We start from the raw sequence: 27,202 nt of genomic DNA on the forward strand, positions 1-27,202 counted from the left end.
GTGACTAACGAGTCTTCACTTTATCATGTTTCCTTCAGAGAATTGTTTTGCACTTGTCAGGCTGAATGATGGTGGTGCTGTGAAATGGAACACACTTTCCTTTTTGTTCTGTTCTGTCAAAGGTGAACTTGCGTTAGCAGAGTACCATAAGCAATAAATGAACAGGGCCTGCTTCCCTCAACAGCGTTCGTTCCTATAAATAGTCCGTAAGCAACCCACCCACATTTTCATGAGTCTTACGAACGAAGGTCAGGTCCTTAGACGAGCATAAAAGCCAAGATTCAGATTCCCTGCTGGAAACCAGAATCCTGGATCTGCAGCCTTGATTAGAACATTGGCAGAAAAGGAAGTGAGTAGGAGAGAGCTGCACGCAGAGGATATGGATTTCTGTCTGAACACTGCTCCTTCAGTCCACTCTTAAAATGTGAGAATCGTTTCCAGGAACAAAAGAACAGAAATGGGTCATTTAGCCCTTGACCTGTTCCTCCATTCAATCAGATCAGGGTTAACCCGAGGTCCTGGCTCCATGTAGCTGCTGTGGTTCCTTACCCCTTTAATATCCTTGCTTAACAAAATCTATCAGTCTCAATTTTGAACATTTCAACTGATGCCCAGCCTCAGCAGCTTTATGGGGAAGAACCTTCCAGATTTTTCCTGCCCATTGTGTGAAGATCCTCCTGACATCACCTCTGAGCTGCTTAGCGCTAATTTTAAGGTTGTGTCCCCTTGTTTTGGTCCTCCCTGCCAGAGCAAATAGTTTGGCTCTATCGACCGTTAACAACTCATGTAATCATCTTAACCCATTTCAGTTAGATCAGCTGCAGCTTGTTGCCAATGGAGTAAAGTTTCCTGCGCCCCCCCCCCCGCCCCCCCCCTCCGCCCCCCCTCCCCTCCGCCCCCCCCTCCCCTCCACACACACACACACACACACACCTGCACCCACCCATGGGCTCAAATACCACCCTTTAAGTTTTCTCCATCTCCAATCATAATTTAACCAATTTCCACAGCAGTCAGCCTTGTCATATTAATTAGTGTTGAACTGAAGTGGATCGTGACTGCTCATTTTATGCAGTATCCACACAGGCAGCATGCAGAGGGAGAAACTTAAAATTGTGTGCTGACTGCAAAGCCAGGCTTCAGAACTAAATGAACGCCGCCGTCCTTTCTATGCAGAAGCATTGCTCCAATTTGCAATATTATGGCTGTGAATATAAGGTAACAGATGGCTGTCAGGGATCTGCAAAACCATATTTCAGTTGGACGGACATAAACTGTAATGGTGCCGTGTTTGTGTGGCTTACTAACAGGAGCAGACTGCAGGTTTTGTCACAAGCATACCTTTCCGACTTCCCCACTGACTGGTCTGAATAGTAAGTGGAGATGCACGGAGCCGCTCCTCTGTCTGAAATCATCTGCATTACGGCAGTAAGATTATAGCAAAAGTGAAAATCTAAAACTGACGCAGCAGGAAGTGCTGGAAATTCACAGCATATCGGTCAACATTTGGAGGAGAAAGATGTGACAACATGGCTGCATTCTAAGCTATAACTAGGTGAAAAGGCTAAAAGTTTGGGTCTCTCTTTAGCAAAAGAAGGCTGAGGGGGTGACCTAATAGAGGTCTCTAAAATTATGAAAGCTTTTGATAAGATCAACATAGAAAAGGTGCTTCCCACTTGTGGGAAAGTCTGAAACTAGAATCTCTAAATATGAGGTGGTTGTTGAATAAAGCCAGGGAAGAATTCAGCTAAATGTCTTTACCCCGAGAGTGTTTTTATTTTATATTCGTACATGGGATGTGGGTGTCACTGGCTGGGCCAGCATTTATTGTCCATCCCTAATTGCCCTCGAGAAGGTAGTGGTGAGCTGCTTTCTTAATCCTCTGCAGTCCACATGTAGGTACCCACGCAGTGCTGTTGGGGAGTTCCAGCAGTTTGCCCCAGTGACAGTGAAAGAACGGTGATACAGTTGCAAGTCAGGATGATGTGTGGCTTGACGGGGAACTTGTAGCTTGCGGTCCTCCCACGCACCTGCTGTCTTTGTCCACCTAGATGGTAGAGGTTGTGGGTTTGGAAGGTAGTGTCGAAGGAGAATTGCTGCAGTGCATCTTGCAGATGGCAAACTAATGCCACTGTGTGTCGGTGGTGGAGGGAGTGAATGTTGAAGCTGGTGGATGGGGTGGCAGTCAAGCGATCTGCTTTGTCCTGGATGATGTTGAGCTTCTTGAATGTCAAGTGGAGAAGATTCCATTACACTCCTGACTTGGGTATGTAGATGGTGGACAGGATTTGGTGGGGGTGGGAGATCAGAAGGGGAGTTACTTTCTGCAGAATTCTCAGCCTCTGAACCGCTCTTGTAGCCGCAGTATTTATTTGACCGAGTTCAGTTTCTTGTCCATGGTGACCCTGGATGTTGATGGTGCAGGATTCAGTGATGGCAATGCCATTGAATGTCAGTGGAGGATGGTTCGATTCTCTCTTGTTGCCGATGGTCATTGCTGGCACTTGTGTAGTGCGAATGCTACTTGCCATTTATCTGCCCAGACCTGAATGTTGTCCAGGTCTGGTTGCGTAAAGGCAGGGACTTCTTCAGTATCTGAGGAGTCACAAATGGTGTTGAACTTTGTGCAGTGATCTGTGAACCCCATTTCTGATCTTACGATGGAGAGAAAGTCATTGAAGATGCAGCTGAAGATAGTTGGGCCGAGGACACTCCCCTGACAAACGCCTGCAGTGATGTCCCAATGCTGAGATGATTGACCTCCAACAACCACAACCTTTTAGCTTGGTATGACCACAGCCAACGGAGAGTTTTCCCCCTGATTCCCAATGACTTCAGTTTTACAAGGGTTCCTTGATGCCATACTCGGTCAAATCTGGCTTTATGTCGAGGGCAGTCGCTCCCACCTCATCTCTGGAATTCAGCGCTTTTGTCCATGTTTGGACTAACCCTGGCATAACCCAGGGATGAGCAGGATAGTAGGTGGATTCACAATGCTAAATTGCCTCTTAGTGTCCAACGATGGTTTGGGGAAATTAATGGGATTGAAGGTGGATAAATTTCCAGGGCCTGATCATGTTCATCTCGGAGTAATTAAGGAAGTGGCCCTGGAAATAGTAGATCCATTGGTGGTTATTTTCAAAAGTTCTTTGAACTCTGGAATGCTTCCTACAGATTGGAGAGTAGCTAATGTAAACCCGCTATCCACAAAGGTGGGTAGAGAGAAAACAAGGAACTATAGATCAGTGAGCCTAACGCCGGTAGTGGCTGATGAAATTCAACGTGGGCAAGTGCGAGGTCGTACACTTTGGAAAAAAGAATAGAGGCATGGACTATTTTCTAAACGGTGACAAAATTCATAATGCTAAAGTGCAAAGGGACTTGGGAGTCCTAGTCCAGGATTCTCTAAAGGTAAACTTGCAGGTTGAGTCCGTAATTAAGAAAGCAAATGTAATGTTGTCATTTATCTCAAGAGGCTTGGAATACAAAAGCAGGGATGTACTTCTGAGGCTTTATAAAGCACTGGTTAGGCCCCATTTGGAGTACTGTGAGCAATTTTGGGCCCCACACCTCAGGAAGGACATACTGGCACTGGAGCGGGTCCAGCGGAGATTCACACGGATGATCCCAGGAATGGTAGGCCTGACATACGATGAACGTCTGAGGATCGTGGGATTATATTCATTGGAGTTTAGGAGGTTGAGGGGAGATCTGATAGAAACTTACAAGATAATGAACGGCTTAGATAGGATGGACGTAGGGAAGTTGTTTCCATTAACAGGGGAGACTAGGACGCGGGGGCACAGCCTTAGAATAAAAGGGAGTCACTTTAGAACAGAGATGAGGAGAAATTTCTTCAGCCAGAGAGTGGTGGGTCTGTGGAATTCATTGCCACAGAGGGCTGTGGAGGCCGAGACGTTGAGCGTCTTCAAGACAGAAATTGATAAATTCTTGATTTCTCGAGGAATTAAGGGCTATGGGGAGAGAGCGGGTAAATGGAGTTGAAATCAGCCATGATTGAATGGTGGAGTGGACTCGATGGGCCGAATGGCCTTACTTCCGCTCCTATGTCTTATGGTCTTATAGTAGGGAAGTTGCTTAAATCCATTATCAAGGATTTCATAGCTCAGCATTTGGAAAGCAGTGGTATAATCAGACAAAGTCAGCATGGATTTCCAAAAGGGCAATCATGCTTGATGAATCTACTGGAATTCTTTAAGGATGTAACTGGTTGAGTTGACCAGGGGAACCGGTTGGTGTGGTTTATTTAGACTTTCACAAGGATTTTGACATGGCAGAACTACTATGTAAAGTTAAAGCACATGGGATTCCAGGCCATGTCTTGAGATGAACAGAAAGCGGGTTAGCAGACAAGAAGCAAAGAGTTGGAGTAAATGTGCCTTTTTCTGATTGGCAGGCAGTGACTAGTGGGGTTCCGCAGGGATCTGTGCTAGGACCCCAACTGTTCACATTATGTATTAATGATTTGGAAGAGGGAATTAAAAGCATTATCTCCAAATTTGCAGATGATATAAAGTTGGGTGGGAGGATGAGCTGTGAGGAGGATGCAGAGATGCTTCAGCGTGATTTGGACAGACTGAGTGTGTGGGCATCTGCATGACAGATGCAGTATAATGTGGATAATTGTGAGGTTATCCACTTCAGTAGCAAAAATAGGGAGGCAGATTATTACTTGAATGGGTGTAAATTGAGAGAGGTGGATACTCAGTGAGACCTTGGAGTCCTCGTGCATCAGTCACTGAAAGTAAGCGCGCAGGTACAGCAGGCAGTAAAGAAGGCAAATGGAATATTGTGCGCAGTTTTGGTGTCCTCTTCTGAGAAAGGATATCCCCGCTATAGAGGGAGTACAGCGAAGGTTTACCAGGCTGATTCCTGGGATGGCAGGTCTGCCTTATGAGAGACAAAATCGGTTAGGATTGTATTCATAGGAGTTTAGAAGAGTGAGAGGGGATCTCATAGAAACTTATAAAATTCTAACAGGGTTAGACAGGGTAGATTCAGAAAGAATGTTCCCGATGGTGGGGGAGTCCAGACCGAGGGGTCATAGTTTGAGGATAAGAGGTAAACCTTTTAGAACTGAGGTGAGAAGAAAGTTCTTCACCCAGAGGGTGGTGAATGTGTGGAATTCACTACCATAGAAAGTAGTTGAGACCAAAACATTGTGTGGTTTCAAGAAAGAATTAGATATAGCTCTTGGAGCCAAATGGATCAAGGGATATGAGGGGAAGGCAGGATCAGGATACTGAATTCGATGATCACTAATCATAATGAATGGCGGAACAGACTCAAAGGCTGAATGGCCTACATCTTCTATTTCTATGCATGTATCTATGTAAAGATGTATAGGTTAATGGATTTGCCTTGGTAAATGTTCAGGGTTATGGGGATAGGGTGGGAGTTGGGCCTGGGTACAATACTCTTTGGAGAGTTGATGCACACTTGATGGGCTGAATGGCCTCCTTCTGCACTGTAGGAATTCTATGGGCGTATCATTGAGCAGGTTAAGGGCCACTTGATAGTACTGACACTTTTCATCACCTTGCTGTTGATGGGGCTGTAATTGGCCAGGTTGTATTTATCCTGCTTTTTGTGGACAAGACCTACCTGCGCAATTTTCCACTAGATGCTGGCTAGATGCCAGTGTTGTAGCTGTAACTAGAGCAGCTTAGCTCGGAGCCTGGCTAGTTCTGAAGCACATGTCTTCATTACTATTGCCAGGATGTTGAAGCCCATAGCTCTGCAGTATTCAAAGTCTTCAGCCGTTTCTTGATATCATGTGGAGTGAAGCAATTTGGTGGAATACTTGCATCTGTGATGCTGGGGACCTCAGGAGGAGGCCGAGGTGGATCGTGCATCCGGCACTTCTGACTGAAGATGACTGCAAATGCTTCAGCCTTGTCTTTTGCACTGATGTGCTGGGCTCCTCCATCATTGCGGGTGGGGATATTTGTGGAACCTCTTAGAATCATAGAAACCCTACAGTGCAGAAGGAGGCCATTCGGCCCATCGAGTCTGCACCGACCACAATCCCACCCAGGCCCTACCCCCACATATTTACCCGCTAATCCCTCTAACCTACGCATCTCAGGACTCTAAGGGGCAATTTTTAACCTGGCCAATCAACCTAACCCGCACATCTTTGGACTGTGGGAGGAAACCGGAGCACCCGGAGGAAACCCACGCAGACACGAGGAGAATGTGCAAACTCCACACAGACAGTGACCCGAGCCGGGAATCGAACCCGGGACCCTGGAGCTGTGAAGCAGCAGTGCTAACCACTGTGCTACCGTGCCGTGTCGAACCCGGGACCCTGGAGCTGTGAAGCAGCAGTGCTAACCACTGTGCTACCGTACCGTGTCGAACCCGGGACCCTGGAGCTGTGAAGCAGCAGTGCTAACCACTGTGCTACCATACCTCTTCCTCCAGTAAGTTATTCTATTATCCACCACTGTTCCCAATTGGATGCAGCAGGACTGCAGAGTTCAGATTTGACCCGTTGGTTGTAGTCGGATCATTTAGCCCTGTCTATCACATGCTGCCTCTGCTGTTTGGCACGCAGGTAGTCCTGTGTTGTAGCTTCACCAGGTTTACACCTCATTTTTAGGTATGTCAAGTGTTGCCTCTGGCATGCCCTCTGCACTCTGACCCAGGGTTGATTGCTTGATGGGAATGGTAGAGTGTGGACCATGAGGTTATGGATTGTGGTTATATTCTACTGCTGCTACTGATCCACAGTGCCTCATGGACACCCAGTCTTGAGTTGCTAGATTTGTTTAAAGTCTATCCCATTTAGCATGAAATGTTCAACTCATTTAAAAGGTACCTGGATCTCCATCTGAAGCGCTAACCTGGAAAGCCATGGACCAGGTGCTGGAAAGTAGGATTATAATGAGCGGCCAGTTTATTTTTGGCCGGTGCAGACACGATGGGCTGAATGGCCCCTTTAAACCCGAAACTTTACTACGATTACATGATTTTGTGATAGTAATACTGTCCTGGAAAGATGCATCTGCGGCAGGTAGATTGGGGAGGATGAGGCCAAGTAGGTTTTTCCCTCTTGTTAATTCCCTCACCGCTACGAAAGACCCAGTCCAGCAGCTATGTGTTTTAGGACTTGGCCAGCTCAGTCAATGCCGGGTCACTCTTGGTGATCAATATTTAAGCCCCCCTCATCCACACCACCGCCCCTCCCTCCCGCACTATCCCCCCACCCGCCTCTCACCCCCAGAGTACATTCCGTGCCCTCGCCGCCCTCAGTGCTTCCTCCAAGTAACACTACATTCTGCACTCTCTCGTTTCCTTCTCTATGAACGGTATGCTTTGACTGTATAGTGCGCAAGAAACAATACTTTTCACTGTGTGTTAATGCATGTGACAATAATAAATCAAATCAAAATCAAAGTGATGCTCAGCATGGAGGAGTACTGATTCATGAGCTGAGGGGGGATATTCAATGGTAATCAGCAGGACGTTATGTTGCCCATCAATAGAACATAGAACATTACAGCGCAGTACAGGCCCTTCGGCCCTCGATGTTGCGCCGACCAGTGGAACCAATCTAAAGCCCCTCTAATCTACACTATTCCAATATCATCCATATGTTTATCCAATAACCATTTGAATGCTCTTAATGTTGACGAGTCCACTACTGCTGCAGGCAGGGCATTCCACGCCCTCACTACTCTCTGATATCACCTGATAGTTGAGAAAGCGCACCAATGCCTCTACTTTCCTAGGAGACTAAGGAAATTTGGCACGTCCACTAAGACTCACCTTTGCACCATTGAAAGCATTCTTTCTGGTTGTGTCACAGCTTGGTATGGCTTCTGCTCTGTCCAAGACTGCAACAAAATACAAAGGGGCGTGAATGAAGCCCAGTCCATCGCTCAAACCAGCCTCCGATCCATTGACTCTGTCTGCGCTTCCCGCTGCCTCGGAAAAGCAGCCAGTATAATCAAGGGCCCCACGCACCCCGGACATTCTCTCTTCCACCTTCTTCCGTCGGGGAAAAAGATACAAAAGTTGGTCATGTACTAACCGACTCAAGAACAGCTTCTTCCCTTCTGCCATCAGACTTTTAAATGGACCTACCTCGCATTAAGTTGATCTTTCTCTACACCCTAGCTATGACTGTAACACTACATTCTGCACTCTCTCCTTTCCTTCTCTATGAATGGTATGCTTTGTCTGTATAGCCCGCAAAAAACAATACTTTTCACTGTATGTTAATACATGTGACATTAATAAATCAAATCAAACCTGGTACAATGACATTTCATGGAGTCCAGAGTCGACGTTGAGGACTCTCAGGACAACTCCCTCCCGACTATATAACATTGTGCCGTCCGCCACCTCTGGTGGGTCTGTCCTGTTGGTAAGATAGGACATACCCAGAGATGGTGGTGTTGGGGATATTGTCTGTAAGTTTGATTCAGTGGGTATGATTGTGTCAGCCTGTTGCTTGCCAAAGTCTGCAGGACGGCTGTCCCAATTTTGGCACAAGCCACCACATATTAGTAAGGAGGACTTTGCAGGGGCGACAGCACAAGGTGCGTCACTGTTGTTTCTGATGCCCAGGTCGATACCAGCCGGTCTGTCCAGTTTCATTCCTTTTCGACGTTATAGCAGTTTGAAACAATTGATTGCCTTACCAGGCTATTTGGGAGGGAACTTAGGAGTCAGCCACATTACTGTGTATCTGGAGTCACATATCGGCCAGATCAGGGAAGGACGGCAGATTTTCGTCTCTAAAGGACATTCCTGAACCAGGTTGATTTTTGCAACAACCGTTTTGTGGTCATCATTAGACTAGCTTTTCAATGCCATGTTTATTTAATAATTGAATTTAAACATCGCCAGCTTGTGTGGTGGGATTTGAACCTTTATCAACAGAGCATTAACCTGGATTTCTGGATCACTAGTCTGGTGACATTATGACTATTCCACCGCCTCCCTGTTGTTTGATTAAAAACATGCGGGAGAAAAAATAAGAAGGACATAGAAACATAGAAACTTAGCAGATAGGAGCAGAAAAAGGCCATTTGGCCCTTCGAGCCTGCTCCGCCATTCATTACGATCATGGCTGATCATCCAACTCAATAGTCTAATCCTGCTTTTTCCCCATAACCTTTGATCCCATTCGCCCCAAGTGCTATATCTAGCCACCTCTTGAATTCATTCAATGATTTGGCATCAACTACTTCCTGTAGTAATGAATTCCACAAGCTCACCACTCTTGGGGTGAAGAAATGTCTCCTCACCTCCGTCCTAAATGGTCTACCCTGTATCCTCGGACTGTGACCCCTGGTTCTGGACACCCCACATCCTATATGCTAATAGGATGAGATGAAGTAGAATGGGAGGAGGCTCCTGCAGAGCATCAATGCTATCATTCACCAGTTGGGCTGAATGGCCTATTTCTGTGCTGTGTGAATGCAGCCGAAACAGAAGCCTCTGTCTCTGTTAGACATGGACTAACCTGTTCCAGTGCAGTATATCCCTCCCACTCCACCTTCCAACTGCCCACCATATTCAACAGTCGCATGTCTTCCTTTTGATCAGTCAGAACTACTCTCTGGTCGCATTGCGGGCATAAAGTTGAAGGATTTTAAATTATGGGATCACTATTTTGACTTGCTGCTAATATAATTAATATTTGTGTCTAAGGAACTCCATGAATGCAGATGATGTAAGATGGAGTTATAGAATGTGATTTCCAATCCCACAGGTGGTGTGACCTGAGGGAGAATAATGGTCAGTGCCATGAATAAGATTTTTTTTAAATCATCTTTCGTGGTTCCTCAACATTTCTTCAGTTCAAACAACATATTGGCTCAATAATTAAAACATCCAACTTGCTGTTTACATTAATTTTAAATGCCGACTATATTGATGTGGAGATTCTGCACACTTACAACGTTCATTTTTCACTCTTCACCTTTTCAGAAGGTTTTTTTTTGGCTTGTAACAGATATTTCTCCCACCTGGATCCAACAATCCCTTCCAAAAGTAAATGCTTGCCTCTGGAATCCAAAGTGTTACTTGGTGTGCACAGTATCCAGCAGTGCAACATTGTCCACCGTCGAATATTTCTGTTACTGTAATTTCCTTACTAGAAAAGTCACAAGCCTTCCTAAATTCTCAAAAACGAAATAGGCTGGAGGAATTAGATGTTCGGAGGGAGGATGTATTGGCAGTTTTGAATAAACTGAAGGTCGATAAGTCCCCTGGGCCTGATGAAATGTATCCTAGGATTCTTTGGGAGGCGAGGGATGAGATTGCAGAGCCTTTGGCTTTGATCTTTGGGTCCTCGCTGTCCACGGGGATGGTGCCAGAGGACTGGAGAGTGGCAAATGTTGTTCCTCTGTTTAAGAAAGGGAATAGAAATGACCCTGGTAATTATAGACCGGTTAGTCTGACTTCGGTGGTTGGTAAATTGATGGAAAAGGTCCTTAGGGATGGGATTTACGACCATTTAGAAAGATGCGGATTAATCCGGGATAGTCAGCACGGATTTGTGAAGGGCAAATCGTGCCTCACAAATTTGATAGAATTTTTTGAGGAGGTAACTAGGTGTGTTGATGAAGGTAGGGCGGTTGATGTCATATACATGGATTTTAGTAAGGCGTTTGATAAGGTCCCCCATGGTCGGCTTATGATGAAAGTAAGGAGGTGTGGGATAGAGGGAAAGTTGGCCGATTGGATAGGTAACTGGCTATCTGATCGAAGACAGAGGGTGGTGGTGGATGGAAAATTTTCGGACTGGAGGCAGGTTGCTAGCGGAGTGCCGCAGGGATCGGTGCTTGGTCCTCTGCTCTTTGTGATTTTTATTAATGACTTAGAGGAGGGGGCTGAAGGGTGGATCAGTAAATTTGCTGATGACACCAAGATTGGTGGAGTAGTGGATGAGGTGGAGGGCTGTTGTAGGCTGCAAAGAGACATAGAAAGGATGCAAAGCTGGGCTGAAAAATGGCAAATGGAGTTTAACCCTGATAAATGTGAGGTGATTCATTTTGGTCGGACTAATTTAAATGTGGATTACAGGGTCAAAGGTAGGGTTCTGAAGACTGTGGAGGAACAGAGAGATCTTGGGGTCCATATCCACAGATCTCTAAAGGTTGCCACTCAAGTGGATAGAGCTGTGAAGAAGGCATATAGTGTGTTAGCTTTTATTAACAGGGGGTTGGAGTTTAAGAGCCGTGGGGTTATGCTGCAACTGTACAGGACCTTGGTGAGACCGCATTTGGAATATTGCGTGCAGTTCTGGTCACCTCACTATAAGAAGGATGTGGAAGCGCTGGAGAGAGTGCAGAGGAGATTTACCAGGATGCTGCCTGGTTTGGAGTGTCGGTCTTATGAGGAAAGGTTGAGGGAGCTGGGGCTGTTCTCTCTGGAGCGGAGGAGATTGAGGGGAGACTTAATAGAGGTTTATAAAATGATGAAGGGGATAGATCGAGTGAACGTTCAAAGACTATTTCCTCGGGTGGATGGAGCTATTACAAGGGGGCATAACTATAGGGTTCATGGTGGGAGATATAGGAAGGATATCGGAGGTAGGTTCTTCACGCAGAGAGTGGTTGGGGTGTGGAATGGACTGCCTGCAGTGATAGTGGAGTCAGACACTTTAGGAACATTTAAGCGGTTATTGGATAGGCACATGGAGCACACCAGGATGGTAGGGAGTGGGATAGCTTGATCTTGGTTTCAGATGAAGGTCGGCACAACATCGTGGGCCGAAGGGCCTGTTCTGTGCTGTACTGTTCTATGTTCTATGAAAGTCGCTGTACTGAAAGCAAACATTGAAGAGGAAAAGATCATGTTAGCAGATTTAGCTTTCAACACTAGTTTACAAAGTAATAAAATGCTTTGCCAACACTTTCTGATAAAACTGGATCTAGAACAGTGTTTATGATATCATAGAATCTCTACAGTGCAGAAGGAGATCATTCGGCCCATTGAGCCTGCACCGACAACAATCCCACCCAGGCACTATCCCCATCACCCCACATATTTAACCCGCTAATCCCTCTAACCTACACATCCCGGGACACTAAGGGGCAATTTAACATGGCCAATGTACCTAACCCACACATCTTTGGACTGTGGGAGGAAACCCACGCAGACATGGGGAGAATGTGCAGACTCCGCACAGACAGTGACCCGAGCCGGGAATTGAACCCGGGTCCCTGGCGCTGTGAGGCAGCAGTGCTAACCACTGTGCCACTGTATATAATTTATATACCAAGATCACATTTACCCCAATGAAGCTTTTCATTCTAATTAATGGAAAATGGAAACCTTCAGTGCAGGCTGCAGAATATATTTCCGTCTGAATATGGAACAATCCGTCTATTCCTCCTTACAGGTGAGACTTGCAGAATGCCTCTTGCCTGAGTAAGAGCTACTTTAGAATTGCTCCTCATCAGTCAAATTGAATTCATGCCTCACCGGTATCTACAGCAACCAGCCCAACCCCAGATTTCCCCTGGCTTGAATACAAATTAGATGCTTGGCACAAATTCCATTTTGACCAAGCTGCGAAGCCCATTTAGACTCGATTGAAAAAAGTCTGGTCATTCACAGAAAAGAACCAAGCAGCTGGTTCCTACTTTAGGCACATTCACTCTTAATGAACTTTACAAACCAAATGGATTTGTACAAGAGGAATGCTTCGTATCTATAAACTGGGCTCACGCAGTGTTAGCCCCTTGGCTCCAGTGAACATGGAAGCCGCTGGATAGTGCTTGACGATGCTGATATTCTCCAGCAAGTTGGAAACCTTGTCAACTCTTTCCAATCTATGAATCGTCTGCAGATTTTGAAATCATGCCCTGCGCACCACAGGGTAGGTTGTTAATTTTTAGCAACACTGGCCCCTGGAGAACTCCACTGCAACCCTTCCTTTAATCTGGAAAATAACCATTTATCACAACTCTCTGTTTCCTGTCACTCAGCCAAGTTCTTATCCAAGTATCATTAATATTAATGATTTGGATGAGAATATAGGAGGCATGGTTACTAAGTTTGCAGATGATACCAAGATTGGTGGCATAGTGGACAGTGAAGAAAGTTATCTCGGATTGCAACGGGATCTTGATCAATTGGGCCAGTGGGCTGATGAATTTGGCAGATGGAGTTTAATTTAGATAAATGCGAGGTGATGAATTTTGGTAGATTGAACCAGGGCAGGACTTACTCAGTTAATGGTAGAGCGTTGGGGAGAGTTACAAAACAAAGAGACCTAGGGGTACATGTTCATAGCTCCTTGAAAGTGGAGTCACAGGTGGACAGAGTGGTGAAGAAGGCATTCGGCATGCTTGGTTTCACCAGTCAGAACATTGAATACAGGAGTTGGGACGTCTTGTTGAAGTTGTACAAGACATTGGTATGGCCACACTTGGAATACTGTGTACAGTTCTGGTCACACTATTGTAGAAAGGATATTATTAAACTAGAAAGAGTGCAGAAAAGATTTACTAGGATGCTACTGGGATTTGATGGTTTGAGTTATAAGGAGAGGCTGGACAGACTGGGACGTTTTTTTCTAGAGCGTAGAAGACTGAGTGGTAATCTTATAGAGGTCTATAAAATAATGAGGGGCATAGATCAGTAAGATAGTCAATATCTTTTCTCAAAGGTGGGGCAGTCTAAAACTAGAGGGCATAGGTTTAAGGGGAGAGATACAAAAGTGTCCAGAGGGACAATTTTTTCACACAGGGTAATGAGTGTCTGGAACAAGCTGCCAGAGGTAGTAGTAGAGGCAGGTACAATTTTGTCTTTTAAAAAGCATTTCGACAGTTACATGGGTATGATGGGTATAGAGGGATATGGGCCAAATGCAGGCAATTGGGACTAGCTTCAGGGTTTTAAAAAAAGGGCGGCATGGACAAAGTTGGGCCAAAGGGCCTGTTTCCATGCTTTAAACCTCTATGACTCTATAAGTGCCTACTTTCCCTTTTATTCCATGAGCTAGAAATTTGCCCATAAGTCTGTTGTGTGGCACTATATTAAATGCCTTTTGAAAATCCATATACACCACATCAACAGTATTTCCCTTATCAACCTGTTAGCTCAAAAAATACAAAGTTAGTTAAACGTGATTTCCCTTGATAATTCCATGCTGGTTTTCCTTAACTATCCTGCACTTGTCTGGGTGACTACTGATTTTGTCCCAAACTATAGTTTCCAGCAGTTTCCCTACCACTGAAGTCCAACTGAGAGGTCTGAAGTTGTTGGCTTTATCCTTGCACCCCTTTTTGAACGAAGGTGTAACATTCGCAATTCATAGAATCATAGAAACCCTACAGTGCAGAAGGAGGCCATTCGGCCCATCGAGTCTGCACCGACCACAATCCCACCCAGGCCCTACCCCCACATATTTTACCCGCTAATCCCTCTAATCTACACATCCCAGGACTCTAAGGGGCAATTTTTTTTTTTAACCTGGCCAATCAACCTAACCCGCACATCTTTGGACTGTGGGAGGAAACCGGAGCACCCGGAGGAAACCCACGCAGACACGAGGAGAATGTGCAAACTCCACACAGACAGTGACCCGAGCCGGGAATCGAACCCGGGACCCTGGAGCTGTGAAGCAGCAGTGCTAACCACTGTGCTACCGTGCCGCCCCAACTGTGCTACCGTGCCGCCCCGTTCCTCTGGCACCACCCCTGTGTTTAAGGAAGACGGGAAGATTATCACCAATGCCCCTGAAATTTCCACACTCATTTTTCTCAGTACCCTTGGATGTATTTAGGGTCATAGAGTAATATTCATTTCATCCAGTCCTGAACACCGTATCAATTTTGAATAAAGAAAGCCTTTCTAACACCTCCTCTTTCACAATTGCAAATTTTTCTAGTGTGCTAGTTATCTTGTCTCGCACCTCGGCCTGGGTAGCGCCATCTCCCTGATGCAAAGTACTTGTTTAATGACTCCACTATTTCTCCTGCTTCCACATGCCAATCTGCCTTTTTTTTAAATTCCTAATCGGCCCTATTCTTTTACCACCCTTTTGTTATTTATATACCTATAGAAGACCTTGGGATTCCCTTTTATGTAAGCTGCTGGTGTCTTTTCATGCTTTCTCCTTGCTTTTCTTGCTTGCTTTTTCACTTCCCCTCTGATCCTTCTATATTCAGCCTGATTCTCCATTGTGTTTTCTAGCTGACATCTGTCATATGCGCACTTCTTCCTTTTCATCTTCAGCTTTATGCTTCTCTTCATCCAGTGTACACTGGATTTATTTGTTCTATCTTTCCCCTTGAGGGGAATATACCTCAACATTGACTGCAATACTTTTTCTTTGGTGGCCCATTGTTCAGGCACCCAACGTCTTTTCTGCCAACCTCTACCAATCAGAGTCTACTTGCCGATTCTAACTCACTTGACTCTGATGCATTCTCGTCCCATCGAAGTTGACTATCCCCTCAATTAATTATCTCTGCTCTGGATTGTTCCTTGTCCTTTTCCATGGCCAACATAAACCCTAAAATACAGTGGTCACTGTCCAAGATACAAAAGTCTGCGGCCACGTACCAACTGACTCAAGAACAGCTTCTTCCCTGCTGCTGTCAGACTTTTGAATGGACTTACCTTGCATTAAGCTGATCTTTCTCTACACCCTAGCTATGACTGTAACACTGCATTCTGCACTCTCTCCTTTCCTTCTCAATGTACGGTATGCTTTGTATAGCATGAAAGAAACAATACTTTTCACTGTATAGCAATATATGTGACAATAATAAACCGTGGGCGGCACGGTAGCACAGTGGTTAGCACTGCTGCTTCACAGCTCCAGGGTCCCGGGTTCGATTCCCGACTCGGGTCACTGTCTGTGTGGAGTTTGCACATTCTCCTCGTGTCTGCGTGGGTTTCCTCCGGGTGCTCCGGTTTCCTCCCACAGTCCAAAGATGTGCGGGTTAGGTTGATTGGCCAGGTTAAAAAAAAAAATTGCCCCTTAGAGTCCTGGGATGTGTAGGTTAGAGGGATTAGCGGGTAAAATATGTGGGGGTAGGGCCTGGGTGGGATTGTGGTCGGTGCAGACTCGATGGGCCGAATGGCCTCCTTCTGCACTGTAGGGTTTCTATGATGATTTCTATGATGATGAAATCAAATACCTGCCTGACAGAACATAATCCCAGTCCTGTTGAGGAGTACCCTGTCCTCCTCATACAGGTCTCACCTGCCTCAGGACCAATTCCAATGCCTCAGAAATCTGAAGCCCTCCCTCCTATTTCATTTCTCCAGCCACATGTTGAATTGCTCGATCTTCCTTTTCTGATGCTCACCAAACTGGGAGTGATCCTGAGGTTACTGTTCTTGAGGTCCTGCTTTACCATTTCCTTCCTAATTCCCCAAAATCTGCTTTCAGGACCTCATCCCTTTTCTTACCTGTGTCAATGGCCCCAACGCCAACCTCTGGCTGTTCACCTTTCCTCAAAACAGCGCCAGGGACTCGGGTTCAATTCCAGCGTCACCTCACTGTCTGTATGGTGTTTGCACTTTCTCCCCGTGTTTGCCTGGGTTTTCTCCGGGTGCTCGGTTTCCTCCCACACTCCAAAGATGCGCAGGTTAGGTTGATTGGCCATGCTAAATTGCCCCTTAGTGTCAGGGGGATTAGCAGGGTAAATGAGGGTTACGGGAATAGGGCCTGGGTGGAATTGTGCTTGGTACAGACTTGATGGGCCGAATGGCTTCCTTCTGTACTGTAGGGATTCTATGATTCCATGAAAAGAGTGTAGAGCAAAGTTTCAAGAGCAGGCTAAGCTGGTGGGATGAAAGTTGTCTATAAAGATCCTACATGAAATTATTATGGAATGATTCTATTAGATCTTCTCTTAGTCCATTGTTCAGGCACCCAACGTCTTTTCTGCCAACCTCTACCAACGTCGACCGTGATCAGTAAGTTTGCGGACGACACAAAATTGGCAGGACTTGCAGATAGTGAGGAGCATTGTCAGAAGCTACAGAAGGATATAGATAGGCTGGAAATTTGGGCAAAGAAATGGCAGATGGAGTTCAATCCTGATAAATGCGAAGTGATGTATTTTGGTAGAAATAATGTAGGGAGGAGCTATACGATAAATGGCAGAACCATAAAGGGTGTAGATACGCAGAGGGTCCTGGGTGTGCAAGTCCACAGATCCTTGAAGGTGACGTCACAGGTGGAGAAGGTGGTGAAGAAGCCATATGGCATGCTTGCCTTTATAGGACGGGGCATAGAGTATAAAAGTTGGGGTCTGATGTTGCAGATGTATAGAACGTTGGTTCGGCCGCATTTGGAATACTGCATCCAGTTCTGGTCGCCACACTACCAGAAGGACGTGGAGGCTTTGGAGAGAGTACAGAGGAGGTTTACCAGGATGTTGCCTGGTATGGAGGGGCTTAGTTATGAGGAGAGATTGGGTAAACTGGGGTTGTTCTCCCTGGAAAGACAGAGGATGAGGGGAGACTTAATAGAGGTGTATAAAATTATGAAAGGCATAGATAGGGTGAACGGTGGGAAGCTTTTCCCCAGGTCGGTGGTGACGTTCACGAGGGGTCATAGGTTCAAGGTGAAGGGGGGGGAGGTTTAACACAGATATCAGAAGGACATATTTTACACAGAGGGTGGTGGGGGCCTGGAATGTGCTGCCAGGCAAGGTGGTGGAGGCGGACACACTGGGAACGTTTAAGACTTATCTAGATAGCCATATGAACGGAGTGGGAATGGAGGGATACAAAAGAATGGTCTAGTTTGGACCAGGGAGCGGCACGGGCTTGGAGGGCCAAAGGGCCTGTTCCTGTGCAGTATTGTTCTTTGTTCTTTGTTCCTCTTTATTGTAATGAAAAGACACCAGGTTTTTCTACTCTCTCATCCCTGAAATCACCTTGCAAATCTCCTTGCATCCTCTCAATTATATCCTTCCTAAAGTAGCAGCGATACTAACCCATTAAAAGTAAATGGTGTAATATCAGCACAAAGATGTATCAAACTAATATGTTAAGCACATGTCTGCTAATAACTGCCAGTGGTAATTTCCAAGCCCACAACTCTGAAGAGAGCTAAAAGCTGAGTTTGTAGTGGTAACCGTTGAGTATTGGCTACCGTTTTCACATAACCTTGCTTGGCCTTGTAGTCCAGTCTGCGAGCCTTGTCTGGTCTGGTAGACCAGGGAGTTTGGTGCAGAGCCGAGACTGCCAATAGTGGATCCACAGCAAAAACCACATCATGTCTGACTGCTTCTTCCTCCAGCGCTAGGGGATGTGGATGGGGCAGAGTTTGTAAGGAGCATCCAGGAGGACTTCTTGAAACAGTGTGTAGATAGTCCAACTAGGGAAGGGGCCTGGCCCCTTCTGGACATGGTGTTGGGGAATGAGCCTGGCCAGGTGGTCGGTGTTTCAGTAGGGGAGCGGTTCGGGAACAGTGACCACAATTCAGCAAGCTTTAAGGTATTGATGGATAAAGATAAGTGTAGTCCTCAGGTGAAGGTGCTAAATTGGGGAAAGCTAATTACAACAATATTAGGCAGGAACTGAAGGATGTAGATTGGGGGCAGATGATTGGGGGCAAATCAACATCTGACACGTGGGAGGCATTCAAGTATAGGTTGATAGGAATTCAGGACTGGCACATTCCTGGAAGGATGAAGGACATTGTCGTTCATGTCATTGATGAAGACGAACATCTTGTGAAGGCCACCCCCACACCCCCACTTCTTGCTTTCAAACAACCGCACAACCTCAAACAGTCCATTGTCCGCAGCAAACTACCCAGCCTTCAGGAGAACAGTGACCACGACACCACACAACCCTGCCACAGCAACCTCTGCAAGACGTGCCGGATCATCGACACGGATGCCATCATCTCACGTGAGAACACCATCCACCAGGTACACGGTACATACTCTTGCAAGTCGGCCAACGTTGTCTACCTGATACGCTGCAGGAAAGGATATCCCGAGGCATGGTACATTGGGGAGACCATGCAGACGCTACGACAGCGGATGAATGAACACTGCTCGACAATCACCAGGCCAAGAGTGTTCTCTTCCTGTTGGGGAACACTTCAGCGGTCACGGGCATTCGGCCTCTGATCTTCGGGTAAGCGTTCTCCAAGGCGGCCTTCACGACACACGACAGCGCAGAGTCGCTGAGCAGAGACTGATAGCCAAGTTCCACACACATGAGGACGGCCTCAACCGGGATCTTGGGTTCATGTCACACTATCTGTAACCCCCACGACTTGCCTGGGCTTGCAAACTCTCACTAACTGTCCTGTCTGGAGACAATACACATCTCTTTAACCTGTGCTTAACGCTCTCTCCACTCACATTGTCTGTACCTTTGAGACTTGATTACCTGGTGAGACCACATTTGGAATATTGTGTGCAGTTCTGGTCACCTCACTATAAGAAGGATGTGGAAGCGCTGGAAGGAGTGCAAAGGAGATTTACCAGGATGCTGCCTGGTTTGGAGGGTAGGTCTTATGAGGAAAGATTGAGGAAGCTAGGGCTGTTCTCTCTGGAGCGGAGGAGGTTGAGGGGAGACTTAATAGAGGTTTATAAAATGATGAAGGGGATAGATAGAGTGAACGTTCAAAGACTATTTCCTCGGGTGGATGGAGCTTGGAGCTATTACAAGGGGGCATAACTATAGGGTTAATGATGGGAGATATAGGAAGGATGTCCGAGGTAGGTTCTTTACTCAGAGAGTGGTTGGGGTGTGGAATGGACTGCCTGCTGTGATAGTGGAGTCAGACACTTTAGGAACATTTAAGCGGTTATTGGATAGGCACATGGAGCACACCAGGATGATAGGAAGTGGGATTGCTTGATCTTGGTTTCAGATAAAGCTCGGCACAACATCGTGGGCCGAAGGGCCTGTTCTGTGCTGTACTGTTCTATGTTCTATGTAAAGACTCACATTCCAACCATTATTTTGTAAATTGAGTTTGCGTCTTTATATGCCCTGTTTGTGAACAGAACTCCCACTCACCTGACGAAGGAGCAGCAAGCGCTCTGAAAGCTAGTGGCTTTTGCTACCAAATAAACCTGTTGGATTTTAACCTGGTGTTGTGAGACTCCTTACTATAGGCGAGGTCCCAGAAGATTGGAGAAGAGCCAATGTTGTTCCTTTGTTCAAGAAGGGGAGCAAGGATAATCCAGTTAATTACAGGCCGGTGGGCCTTACATCAGTGGTAGAGAAATTATTGGAGAGGATTCTTCGAGACAGCATTTACTCCCACTTGGAAATAACTGGACGTATTAGCGAGAGGCGACATGGTTTCCTGAAGGGGAGGTCATGTCTCACTAACTAGATCGAGTTTTTCAAGTGGCAAAGATGATTGATGAGGGTAGGGCAATGGATGTTATCTACATGGACTTCATTAAGGCTTTTGACAAGGTCCCTCATGGCAGACTGGTACAGAAGATAAAGTCGAAAGGGATCAGAGGTGAGCTGGCAAGATGGATACAGAACTGGCTCGGTCATTGAAGACGGAGGATAGCAGTGGAAGGGTGCATTTCTGAATGGAAGGCTGTGACTAGTGATGTTCATGATGTGGAGATGCCGGCGTTGGACTGGGGTAAACACAGTAAGAAGTTTAACAACACCAGGTTAACTTTAAACTAGTGATGTTCCACAGGGATCAGTGCTGGAACCTTTGCTGTTTGTAATATATGTAAATGATTTGGAGGAAAATGTAACTGGTTTGATGAGTAAGTTTGCAGACGACATAAAGATTGGTGGAATTGCGGATAGCGATGAGGACCGTCGGGAGGATACAGCAGGATATAGATCGGTTGGAGACTTGGCAGAGAGATGGCAGATGGAGTTTAATCTGGACAAATGTGAGGTAATGCATTTTGGAAGGTCTCATACAGATGGGAAATATACAGTAAATGGCAGAACCCTCAAGAGTATCGATAGACAGAGGGATCTGGGTGTACAGGTACACAGGTCACAAAGTGGCAATGCAGGTGGAGAAGGTAGTCAAGAAGGCACACAGCATGCTTGTCTTCATCGGCCGGGGCATTGAGTTTAAAAATTATAAAGTCATGTTGCAGCTTTATAGAACCTTAGTTAGGCCACACGCGGCAAATAGTGTTCAATTCTGGCTGCCACACTACCTGAAGGATGTGGAGGCTTTGGAGAGGGTACAGAAAAGATTTACCAGGATGTTGTCTGGTATGGAGGGCATTAGCTATGAGGAGAGGTTGGAGAAATTTGGTTTGGCCTTACTGAAACGACGGAGGTTGAAGGAAGACCTGATAGAAGTCTACAAGATTATGAGGGGCATGGACAAAGTGGATAATCAGAAGCTTTTTCCCAGGGTGGAAGAGTCAATTACTTGGGGGCACAGGTTTAAGGTGCGAGGGGCAAGGTTTAAAGGAGATGCACGAGGCAAGTTTTTTTACATAGAAGGTGGTGGGTGTCTGGAACTCGCTGCCGGGGGAGGGAGTGGAAGCAGATACAATAGTGACTTTAAGGGGCATCTTGACAAATACAGGAATAGGATGGGAATAGAGGGTAGGGGGTTTTAGTTCAGTTGGGCAGCATGGTCGGTGCAGGCTTGGAGGGCCGAAGGGCCTGTTCTGTAATTTACTTTTTCTTTGTTTTTAGTTGGCTGCTGTGACCTGCCTGTGTGCTGGAACCAAGTGTCAGGGTCACATGCTAGTGTATCACAGGAAGATGTCCAGTCCATCATTCTTGAAGTGATGCTCAGTGCCTTCAGTCAGTGCAAATGTTTTACACACCGTAACTCGAGCTGCATTTTAAGATTTATTTTCTTCCTCCCCTGCTGAAGTTGATGACTCCAGTCAGGTTTATGTCCCACGATGTTGGCAGGCATTATGCACCAAAATAGGTGAACCTTGGCAGTGAATATTTGCAGTTTGCAGCTAATTCTCCACCCGCCCTCTTTAAACATAGGGATGTCATGGTCAGTTGTTGTGTTGTTGAAGCTGAGTTTGCGGAAGAATCTCCTTGAGAGTGTTAATCTCTGGTCAGCCAGTTAATGAAGGATATTAGATCTGATCTTTACTCAGTCTTGCATTTATTTACAGCATTAAATATTGCAAACATATCCCTCCTAACTCAACCACACCACATTACAACAAGTGTCTCTTTCTATATGCTCAAGTTAAACCCACAGTTAATGCCCACCACATGCAGTGGCTCTGACATCCATCATTATGAAGTGCTTCGAAAGGTTAGTCATGGCACGAATCAATTCCAGCCTCCTGGACTACCTGGATCCACTACAGTTTGCCTACCGCCGCAACAGGTCCACAGCAGACGCCATCTCCCTGGCCCTGCACTCAATCCTGGAACACCTAGATAGCAAGGACACCGATGTCAAACTCCTATTTATTGACTACAACTCAGCCTTCAACACTGTTATTGCCACGAAACTCATCTCCAAACTCCGTGGCCTGGGCCTCAGCCCCTCCCTCTGCGACTGGATCCTGAACTTCCTAACCCACAGACCACGATCAGTGAGGATAGCCAACAACATCTCCTCCACGATCATCCTCAACACCGGTGCCCCACAAGGCTGTGTTCTCAGCCCCCTACTATACACCTTATACACCTATGACTGTGTGGCCAAATTCCCCTCCAACTCTATTTTCCAGTTTGCTGACGATACCACCGCAGTGGGTCGGATCTCTAACAATGACGACACAGAGTACGGGAATGCGATAGAGAATCTGGTGAACTGGTGCGACAGCAATAACCTCTCCCTCAATGTGAACAAAACAAAGGAGATGGTCATTGACTTCAGGAAGAGTAAAGGAGAACATGCCCCTGTCCACATCAACTGGGATGAAGTAGAAAGGGTCGAGAGCTTCAAGCTTTTCAGTGTCCAGATCACCAACAACCTGTCCTGGTCTCTCCATGCCGACACTATATTTGAGAAAGCCCACCAATGCCTCTACTCTCTCAGAAGACTAAGGAAATTTGGCATGTTAGCTGCAACTCTCACCAACTTTTACAGATGCACCATAGAAAGCATTCTTTCTGGTTGTATCACAGCTTGGTATGGCTCCTGCTCTGCCCAAGACCGCAAGAAACTACAAAAGGTCGTGAATGTAACCCAATCCACCATGCAAACCAGCCTCCCATCCATTGACTCTGTCTGCACTTCCCGCAGAGCAGCCAGCATAATTAAGGGCCCCACACACCCTGATATTCTCTCGTCCACCTTCTTCCGCCGGGAAAAAAACCCAGAAGTCTGAGGTCACGTACCAATTGACTCAAGAACAGTTTCTTCCCTGCTGGCATCAGAATTTTGAATGGACTTACCTTGCATTAAGTTGATCTTTCTCTACACCCTAGCTGTGACTGTAACACTACATTCTGTACTGTCTTCTTTCCTTCTCTATGAATGGTATGCTTTGTCTGTGCAGTGCGCAAGAAACAATACTTTTCTCTGTATACTAATACATGTGACAATAATAAATCAAATCATATAATTAAACAATTAATATACAATTAACAAGGAGGCATTCTCTCATCCTTGCCCTGTAACTTCAGTGGAAAGTTGCTGAAAATCTTCGAAAAGTGGATTATCTTTGAGAATTCCACAGAGGTCACAGAAGGTTTGGAACCCCATGTGGAAATTCTGCCTTCAGTTCTTTAGTTTGGTTTATTCAGGCCCTTTCCTGTTTGTAATATGGACACTCCATCCCTGAGCTGGCACTTTACAGGGTGCCAAGACACTGTGCAGGGTTCCAAGGCACTGGACGGAGGTCCCGAGCCTCTGGCCAGACCCCCGACACTCCGGGCTGGGCGTGGCTTTTGCTACCAAATAAACCTGTTGGACTTTAACCTGGTGTTGTGAGACTTCTTACTGTGTTTACCCCAGTCCAACGCCGGCATCTCCACACCCCCGACACTCTGTCAGGGAAGCTGTGTAGCTTCTCTGCCTGGAGATGCTAAAGGCTCGATGAGCCAGCTGGCCTTTTACTGCCTGTTAATTCGGAATGTTCTTACGAAGTTCTTGGTGAACTTTTTATTTTTGTTCCCTTTGATATTTCCCCAGGTGGGGGAGCGGTGACATGTAGGGGCAGTGGAGTACTTGTCCCTTGTGATAATTAGAGATCAAGAACTCACCACAAAGAATTGTAGAAGCAAATCTGCGCTGTAGCATGATTTATTAGCACCCAATATCTGACACTGCTGTGCACGATGCACTTTTCAGTAGTAAATCATTTTTAAGACTGAATTAAATATGGATAATGAAACGCCTTTGCACACTCAGCGAATGGATTTGTCTCTCAGCCAGCAGGCTCTGATTGTTATCAGCATCTGCGATGCAGAAGGCTCGAGAATATAGGTGATCAACATCTCTTGCGGAAAATGTCCTAACATCCAGTGAAGGTTGAATCTCATCTCATTTAAACTGCTATTAGTCAGTAGAATAAAAAAAAATCCAAGGAAGTTGCCAGAGTTAAGGGGTAAGGGGAATTGCACAGATCAGATCATTTACTCGCCGAAGTGGAAAGTAAGTTTGAAGAATAAAGGAAGTCTTGCATTTATATACAACTTTTCATGGCCACTGGACATCTCAAATGACTTTACAGCCACTGAAGCACTTAGATTCTACGACTCTATGATTCTACACTGCAGAAAGAGGCCATTTGGCCCATCAAGCCTGCACCGACAACAATCCCACCCAGGTCCTATCCCCACAATCCTCCATACTCCAGGGCGGCATGGTGGCACAGTGGTTAACACTGCTGCCTCACAGTGCCAGGGACCCGGGTTTGATTCCCAGCCATGGGTCACTGTTGGTGTGGAATTTGCACATTCTCCCTGTGTCTGTGTGGGTTTCCTCCGGGTGCTCTGGTTTCTCCCCTCAGTCTGAAAGACGTGCTGGTTAGGTGCATTGACCCGAACAGGCGACGAGAGGAATTTCACAGCAACTTCATTGCAGTGTTAATGTAAGCCTTACTTGTGACTAATAAATGAAAACTTTACTTTTACTATATTTATCCTCCTGCTCCCCCTGACACTAAGGGGCAATTTATCATGGCCAATCAACCTAACCCGCACATCTTTAGACTGTGGGAGGAAACCTGAGCACCCGGAGGAAACCCACGCAGGCACGGGGAGAATGTGCAAACCACACAGAGAGTCACCTGAGGTCGGAAATGAACCCGGGTCCCTGGCGCTGTGAGGCAGTAGTGCTAAGCACCATGCCACTCCAAAGTGTACACTTCTTGAAGTGTGGTCATTGTTGTAAAATGGGGAACACAACAACCAAGTGCTGATTTTGTTCATTTGTTCACTCGATGTGTGTGATGCTGATGATCCCTGGTTCCCCTGCAAAGTTAGTGGCTGGCAGGAAAGGGTGATTTGTTTTGGGTTTGTTAGGCTATTAAAAGTGAATCATAGATTGTGGGACCAATTCATATGCAGGCCAGACCAGACAAGCGGGTAGCAGGTTCCCTCCTGAGAATGGCATTAATGAACTAGTTGGGTTTTTTTTTACAAGACACAGCGGCTTTCGCTGTGACATTGTGGCACCATCCCACAAGCTGAAGTCATGGTCACACGAGCAGTGCCATTATTACAGTGTGTATATGATTTATTTATATATGAGAAAGAATATTTCACTTTATAATCGTGTGTGTACTTTCCTTAATCTTGAAGGGATTGTAATTGTCAGGAAACTCTATAAAACCTTTGATTTATCGTTTAAAGCGGAGAGTATGGGTGATATTGAAGAAAGCTCGGAGGACTTACTGCGCCAGGCAAGGCGAATTGATAGCAGCAGTGTAAGATGCGGCACTACTGGGTTAATAACCATATCTGTTAATGTTGATTCAGCTCTTTCACGGTGCCTATTTTAGTGTTCCCTCCCAGTCAGTTGCCCTAATGTCATCCACATTCCCTCTTCAAACACAACTGTTCAAACAGTAAGATATCAATTTTTGTAGCCACTTGTCCTATATTATGGGAAAGGTTTTATCCGAGCATGCGGGGTTTTGGATATATCTGCTGGCATTGCATGCAGGATTGGGTGCCACTGAAGCATACATATTATGTACATAGTCATTCTGACAAGCACTTCCATACATATCTAAACTCCTGCAGCATAAAATACCGGTGCCAACGGTTCTGCAGTCTCTAAATTGACCTCTGAATTCACCCTGTGTTTAGTATTCGACTTTGTGGCCCTAAGAGGCACAGCTTCATTTTAACAACAGAATATCTCATTTAGCATTGCATGGAATAATGTTCCTGATTTTACAGAGCCTTGTATCCTCTGAGCTAAGGGAACAATGGTAAATCCAGTGCAACATTAAGCAGACTGACTTAAAACTGCTTTGCTCCATTATAATCTCTGGGTTTGATTGGCTCTTCTGGGTAAAGTTGTGGAGGAATGTTGATTTGAGTAAAACTGCATCTCCTCTCCCCAGTCATTTGATTTAAAAAAAAGGCATAAATCTATTCGGGTCTGATCAATTTGTTGTCTGGTTCAGAGATGTTTCAAACTCGTGTATTGAATCTCTCTCTCTCTCTGACGATCTAGCTTCAAGCAGTCTGCTGCATATCAAGCTGTATCTCGCTTTAACCCTGTCACCCCCGCACTTCCACACTCCCAGTCATTTTAATTTCTGTTGGTGGATTTTATCTGCCTCTTTCCTTTTTTTTAAATTTGATTTATTATTGTCACATGTAATAGTACACAGTGAAAAGTATTGTTTCTTGCGTGCTATACAGACAAAGCATACTGTACAAGGAAAGGAGAGGGAGCAGAATTTCTATTAAGGCTTTCCCTTTGACACAAACGTTGTTTTTAAACACCCAGAACATGCCCTCTTTGGGGCGGCACAGTGGTTAGCACTGCTGCCTCACAGCGCCAGGGACCCAGGTTCGATTCCCGGTTTGGGTCACTGTCTGTGTGGAGTTTGCACGTTCTCCCCATGTCTGCGTGGGTTTCCTCCAGATGCTCCGGTTTCCTCCCACAGTCTGAAAATCGTGCTGGTTAGGGTGCATTGGCCATGCTAAATTCTCCCTCATTGTACTCGAATAGGCACCAGAGTGTGGCGACTAGGGGATTTTCACAGTAACTTCATTGCAGTGCTAATGTCAGCTGACTTGTGACTAATCAATCAACTTTGCTTTTACTTTTACTTTAATTTCTTTGGTCTTGGTTGCATTTTGGTACAAGCTCCAAAGATCAAGAGAG

At 45.9% G+C, this 27,202-nt stretch overlaps 1 protein-coding gene across 2 annotated transcripts in view; it reads left to right on the top strand.

Annotated features, from left to right (window-relative positions):
• r3hcc1l (R3H domain and coiled-coil containing 1-like) overlaps nt 1-27,202 on the top strand; it is a 184,053-nt gene that overhangs the window by 126,759 nt on the left and 30,092 nt on the right. The gene's annotated exons all lie outside the window — the stretch shown is intronic.

Source organism: Mustelus asterias, chromosome 11, assembly GCF_964213995.1.
Source record: "Mustelus asterias chromosome 11, sMusAst1.hap1.1, whole genome shotgun sequence".
NCBI lineage: Eukaryota > Metazoa > Chordata > Chondrichthyes > Carcharhiniformes > Triakidae > Mustelus > Mustelus asterias.